We start from the raw sequence: 7169 nt of genomic DNA on the forward strand, positions 1-7169 counted from the left end.
TATACACACAGTATACTGTAATCTTATAGATTACAGTACTGTATGTAAAAAAAACACACCCCCCCTGTCCCTAGTGGTCTGCCCAGTGTCCTGCATGTCATTTTATATAATAAAAACCTTTTTTTCTCCCTGCAAACTGTAGATTGTCCATAGCAACCAAAAGTGTCCCTTTATGTCAAAAATAGTTTTAGATCAGCTAAAAAACAGCGATAATAAATTATAATCACTTGCAGAATTGTGCGATAGCGATTTGTGGGGAAATTCGTCATAAAAAAATAAAAGTAATGACAGCGACAATTCTGCAACTGAGCAAATTTCAGTGATTTTGATTTGATTACATTATTGAATAATTTTTATTATAATTATATTATTATTTGTTATAATTATTTATAATTATTTATTATATTATAATTTATAATTTTGTTTTTAAAAAAATGTAATACACAGGATGCCTATTAGAATCTTGTTTGGTCAGATTTAAGTGAGTTATTTCTAAAAATTACAGACCTACAATATAAAACGCCAAATTTCCTTGCAAATAATGGTACCGCTTTTAGCATGTTTTTTCTGAAAGAATCATACCGCCAGGGAGGTTAAAGGGAGGGGTGGCCATATTATGTTTATATTAGCAGTAAACGTGCTAAAGAATAGTTACTTTATTTTCATAGTGAATGGTGAGAGCAGATAATGGTTGATTTATTATAACACAAAAAAAGTAAAAATGCATTAATGCTGGATGATGATTTCTTTCAGATACCTATTTTTGTCTTCTTTAAAACATGATTTAAAAAAAAAAAAGTAAAGAATACAGGCAACTTATTTGCCATTTTAATACTTACAAACATGTATCTACGGTCAGAATTTAAAATCAAATGTTCATTTCCACATGCAATTTTAATTATTTTAGCCTACTAATATTACTTTGAACAATCTTGAAGTTTTAAAACACACTTTTTGAATGCACACATGTAACTCCTTGAATGCAATGGCACATGTTCACTATGCCCTGTGATTATGCACTGTTGTGTCACTCATTTCACAGAACCTGCTGTGTGAAGTACAACTGTACTGCAGTGCTGATAAGGAGGAGTTTCGTATGGCACAGTCAGTACAGGACATGTGACATCATCACTGCTTACAGCCAGCAAGGTACATGACATAGTCCTTAGAAATCAAAAGTAAACCAAAGGAATGAGCAGAAGAGAAGTTGCAAATCATGTATGGAATCCATTAATTTGTGGAAAGCAATCACCAGAATATAGGCAGCACTCTCAGTATGAAAGGGTATTTTTTAAGTGATGTTATATTGGATTGTCAAAAATAAATATTGTTTGTACTGCTGTTACAATGCTGATACTATTAAATTGGTGTATGATTTTTAGATCTCCTTTACTTACATAAAGGGATGTAATTAAGGGTCTTGTGCAAAACAATTATGCAGCAATAGTTTTGTTTTATGAGAAAAAGCTAAATAGCTTAAAATATATCTAAGAGCTGCAGTTCCTCAGTTTTACCTCTGAGCGCCACTGTTTTACCAAGAAGGAGACAATTTCATAATTCAAGATCCACTGACATTCTAAGCATGCACATTCTGCAGATTTGCAAGAGGAGGAACACGTCATTTTCCAGAGTCTGCTACACACCATTTGTTTTGTTTTTCTCCATAAGCAAAGTAGTTTATTGCCATACACATTCTTCTTGACTGGATTACAATATTATTAAAAGACTTGAGAATGGCTGAGATGAAACCTTTAACACAGACATACAAAGCAATCAAATGGCAAGTACTATTTTCCTTTTTATTTTCATGGCTGTGTCATTCAGTCTCTGGTCATATTAACTATTTCATTGCAGAAGAAATGAGAAAAGACTCTGTTATAGCAAATATTGCAGATGATCTTGGATTAGACATAAATCAACTCTTATTCAGAAAACTGAGAATTGTATCACGTGTTTCAGAGAAATACTTTTATGTGAACTTAGATAATGGAAATCTGCATATCAAGGATAGGATAGATAGAGAGGCACTGTGTGGGGTTGCAGCTATCTGTCTCCTAAGCTTTGATACTGTGACTGAATATCCCTTCAATATTGTTCGAATCAGAATAGAAATTAAAGATATCAATGATAATTCTCCCAGCTTTTTCCATGACATGTTTAGTTTACAAATTACAGAATCATAATAAGATGGAACTGGATTTGCTTTACAATCTGCAGAAGATCCAGATATTGGTATTAATTATGTGCAGACCTACAAGCTGAGTAACAATCAGCATTTTACAGTGACAGAAAAAGCCAGACCAGATGGAACGAAATATCCAGAAATTGTTTTAGAGAAACCCTTAGATAGAGAGGCACAGAACATCCATACATTAACTCTAACCGCCTTAGATGGGGGAAATCCTGTGAGATCTGGTACTGCTGTAGTAAAAATCATTGTAACTGACGCTAATGATAATTTCCCAGTATTTCTAAAAGAGATATACAAAGTCAGTGTAAATGAAAATATTCATACCAATACTACAGTAATTACTGTAAATGCAACTGATAAAGATGAAGGTGTCAATGCACAGATCACATATTCATTTAGCAAAACATTAGGGAATGTCCATCATACAGGTATGTTCACCATTCACCCTACAGATGGTGACATTAAAGTAAACAAACATTTAGATTTTGAACAAGCAGGAAACTATGAGCTTTCTGTGCAAGCTAAGGATGGAGGAGATCTTGTAACTCATTGCAAAGTATTAATAGAAGTAGTTGATAATAATGACAATGCTCCTGAGATATTAGTTAGCTCATTGTCTTCTCCAATACCTGAGGAGTCTGCAGTTGGCACAATGATAGCTCTCATTGAAATACATGATCAGGATTCTGGAGACAATGGAGAGGTTGACTGTCAGATACTTGAACCAGTGCCTTTTGACTTGATATTGTCATCCGATAGGTATTGCAGAATAGCTACAAGGACTACTATGGACAGAGAACAACAGTCATCCTATAATTTTACAATAATAGCTACTGACAGGGGATCACCTCCACTTTCCAGCAGAAAAACCATTAGGCTGGACATATCAGATGTTAACGACAATCCACCAGTACTTAAGAAGTCTTCTTATGTCGCTCATTTACCAGAGAACAATTTGCCAGGAGCCTCAATATACAGCATACAAGCATTAGATCTTGATAGTGGAGAAAATTCCAAAATAACGTATTCACTCTCCAGTGTAAACACATCAAGCCTCCCAGTGCCATCTTATCTATCAATCAATATAGAGACTGGTGTTCTCTACGCACAGAAAACATTTGACTATGAGCAAGACAAAGAGTTTCAAATACAAGTTACTGCTAAAGACAGTGGATATCCATCTTTGAGTGACAATGTCACATGTACCATTCATATAGTGGACCAAAATGATAATGCACCAAAAATCTTGTATCGATCACCAGAAAATGCTGGCCAGTCTGTGTTTGAGATGGTCCCTTTTTCTTCTGAACCAGGTTCTTTAATAACAAAGGTGGTGGCAGTAGATGCAGATTCTGGACATAATTCTTGGCTTTCTTATTATTTTATACACTTGCCGGAGCCTTCAAATTTTGTTATAAATGAGAACGCTGGGGAAATTAGGACATCACATGTTTTTCAAGAAAAGGATGTAATGAATCACAAGGTTGTGGTGATGGTGAAGGACAATGGGAACCCCTCTCTTTCAGCTACTGTCACCATAAGCCTTGTTGTTGCAGATCATTTCCAGCAGGCGGTTCCTAAAGTTCACAATGAAGTAAATGAAGATGTTCAAACAAGTTTGCAATTGTATTTAGTAATTGCCTTAGCGCTGGTTTTATGTTTATTTATTGTGACGGTAATGCTGGTCATTGTATCAAAATGCCGGAGATCAAGACAAACACCAACATTTGGATCACTCGGTACAAGTTTGTATCCTTCATCTGACCCCAGAATACTATCAATGTACAGTGATGGAACGTTACCTTTTCTTTATTCTTACAATATTTGTGTGGCACTAGATTCAGCTGAAAATTACTTTACTCATGTAACATCTGACCAAAATATCCCTGTAGATAATCTTATTGATGCTGATGACTCAGCACTTGGTAGTGAAAGTTCAAATCAAGATATGCAAACCAATGGTTTGATTGAGGTAAGTGACATATAAGTGTTATGTTTCCTATAATACAAGCTTAAACAGGAATAAATGCTCATTACATCATAAGTGCATTCTTTAAAATAAAACGGAGAGTTATATGTGGTGTCTAACAGATAAACCATCCTCGTTTATTGCACAGCCACTTTGTCAGTTTTAAACTCCAATAATGGGAAAGTTTCATATCTTGAACTTGTGTGAATTGAGTGAATTAGTGTTGGGAATAAATACTTTTTTACTTTATTTCTGGAGGAATTTTTGTATTGATAATATGCTTTGATATAATATGCTTTGTAAGGTTAAGCTCCTCAGCTACAAGCACCTGATTACAACAGGATTTGTCCTCATCCTCCTCATATTACCAGTTACAATAACAGAAGATCCATACACAGTTGCCTTGATGGAGTTGCATGTGGTTCTTTAGACAATAGTAGGGTTGAATCTTATTTTTATTTTATTTTTACAATTTTTTTATTAAATGTTGAAACAGCAATGTGCAGCTTTACTGATTTAATACCTGCTATTTGTTATAATTTTTTTATCAGCGGACTTTAAGATATTACATTATGGCAATTTAATATGTTGTATGGTACAATAGTTCTATGAAATTATACCAAATAATCCTGTCAATTGTATTTATAAGGACAAATCCTTTTCAAACATGGACTGAAATTTTGTGTTTCAAAGTTTTGTTTGGTAGGCCTGGCAGCTCATATGGTCTATAATGAATTACTTAATGCCATGCAGCATAGAAGCCAATGTTCTAAGATGCAATAATGATTTGTCATGGCATTTAGAATTTAAGAATTCCAAATATTAATGCAAATAAAGTGTATTGTAATAAAGATGGTGTATTTATTTTCAAAAAATCCAAATCCCCCCAGAAAGATATGTTTTGCATTCAACTTGTTGTGCTAAGATTGTTTTATATTGTGAATGGCACTTATGGTTAGCCTTATATATCAAAGAAGTTCTTTTTGACTAGATAATTCACTTTACAAAGTATCCAAGATGTTCACTTTGAACGCTCAATTAGGTGCAAAGGATTATTCACTAAATAGCTTTTTTCATGAAACAAAGTAAATGTTCATATTAAGAAGTACACTTTTTAATCAGTTAGTAAATTATCCCTAATGTGTGCTAAATAAGGACCATCCTTCACTTTTTGGTTGTTATTTCTACAGTGACTAAGCTAATGTGCTTCTCTTTTACATCTCTGAAACTGCCCTACCAAAACTCACCAATGACCTACTAACTGCTAATGGCCCGTACTCCATACTCATACTCTTGGACCTCTCTGATACCTTTGACACAGTTGACCACCTGCTCCTCCTCAGTAAACTCTACTCCCTTGGACTCTGTGATTCTGCTTTATCCTGGTTCTCCTCCTACCTATCTCAGCGCAATTTTGGTGTCACTTATAACTCCATCTCCTCCGCTCCTCTTCCTCTTTTTGTTTGGGTACCCCAAGGCTCCATCCTTGAGCCCCTCCAATTCTCTCTCTATAACCCTGGGCCAGTTGATAACCTCCCATGGCTTCCAATACCACCTCTATGCCGATGACACCCAGATCTATATCTCCACTCTTCAACTCATCCCCTTGATCTCCTCACAGATCACAAACTTCCTGAATGACATATGACATATTGGTATGGATGTCACACCACTTTCTCAAATGCAATAACTCACTCCTTGGTTATTTCCTGCCTCGACTACTTCAACTCTCTTCTTAATGGCTTACCCTTACACAAGCTATTCCCCCTTCAATCTATTATGAATACTGTGGCTAGACTAATACACCTCACTAAACGATCCGCTCCTCTCTGCCAATCCCTTCACTGGCTTCCCCTACCCCACCGTATAAAACTCAAAATGCTAATTACAACTATAAGGCCATCCACAACATTGCCCCCAGCTACATCACCAACCTCATCTGCAAATACCTCCTGCTCTCTAGCTCCCTTGTTACCTCCTCCCATGCTCGCCTTCAGGACTTCTCCAGAGCCTCTGCCATCCTCTGTAACTCCCTGCCCTGGAATGTTTGATTGGCCACTACCCTGTCCACCTTTAGGAGATCCCTGAAAACGATTTTAATCAGGCAAGCCTATCCCACACACATCTAAGAACTGTATCCCAGCCACCCCATAAAATCATTGCCCACAGCTATTACCTTTTGTACCACCACCCCCTCCCTTTAGAATGTAAGCTCTATGAGCAGGGCCCTCCTGTCCCTTCTCTATTGAACTGTATTGTAATTGTGCTGTCCCCCCTCTACATTGTAAAGCACTGCATACACTGTTGCCGCTATTCAAATTGTGTATAATAATAAATATAATAATAATAATGTAAAATCCATCAACACAGTAAAGGCATGAGAGGTTGAGAAACTGAATCACTTCTTGATGTATTTATAATTAGACCTCCATGTCTCATTTTCAGTACTGAAATACTGACTGAAGTACTGAAATACTGTATGTCCAATTTATGCTATTAATATTTCGTTTTGGTCTAAGCCATACAACACTGAGAGCCATTTAATCTTTTTCTGATTATGTTTGATGATACTCTGGCTTTTTTTCCTGGACTTCATTATTTCTCATTTATAATTATACACATCGTCAATGTTTGACCAGTTAAATAATGTCTACATTGTTAACCTTCTGCCCACATTCTTAATGTATGCTGTAAACATTTTACCTTGCATAACCTAGCAAACCTTGGGCACCCTACATATGCCCTAAAAGATTCAAAGAAGCCCACATGTCTATGCCTGTCTCTCTGTCCTTCTGCAGCTCACCCCACCACTCTTGCTGTCAACTCCTTTCTGTCAAAATGACAGCGAAGACCTTCTGAGTACTACATCATGCTATTACAGTAGCTACAGTAGTATTCCTGGTGCATAGGCATTATTTACAAATACAATGTAACATTATTGTTTTATTTTTTTTCCTAATTAAAGTTTTTAATGTTGAAATAAAAAGTGTAACATTAAAAATTTATTTT

The 7169-nt window shown here is 35.8% G+C and overlaps 1 pseudogene; it reads left to right on the forward strand.

The window, feature by feature from the left end:
- The first annotated feature begins 583 nt into the window (after positions 1 to 583).
- On the forward strand, positions 584 to 6383 carry LOC120932476 (annotated as a pseudogene).
- The last annotated feature ends 786 nt before the right edge of the window (positions 6384 to 7169 follow it).

The sequence above is a fragment of the Rana temporaria genome, chromosome 3, assembly GCF_905171775.1.
Source record: "Rana temporaria chromosome 3, aRanTem1.1, whole genome shotgun sequence".
Taxonomy (NCBI): Eukaryota; Metazoa; Chordata; class Amphibia; order Anura; family Ranidae; genus Rana; species Rana temporaria.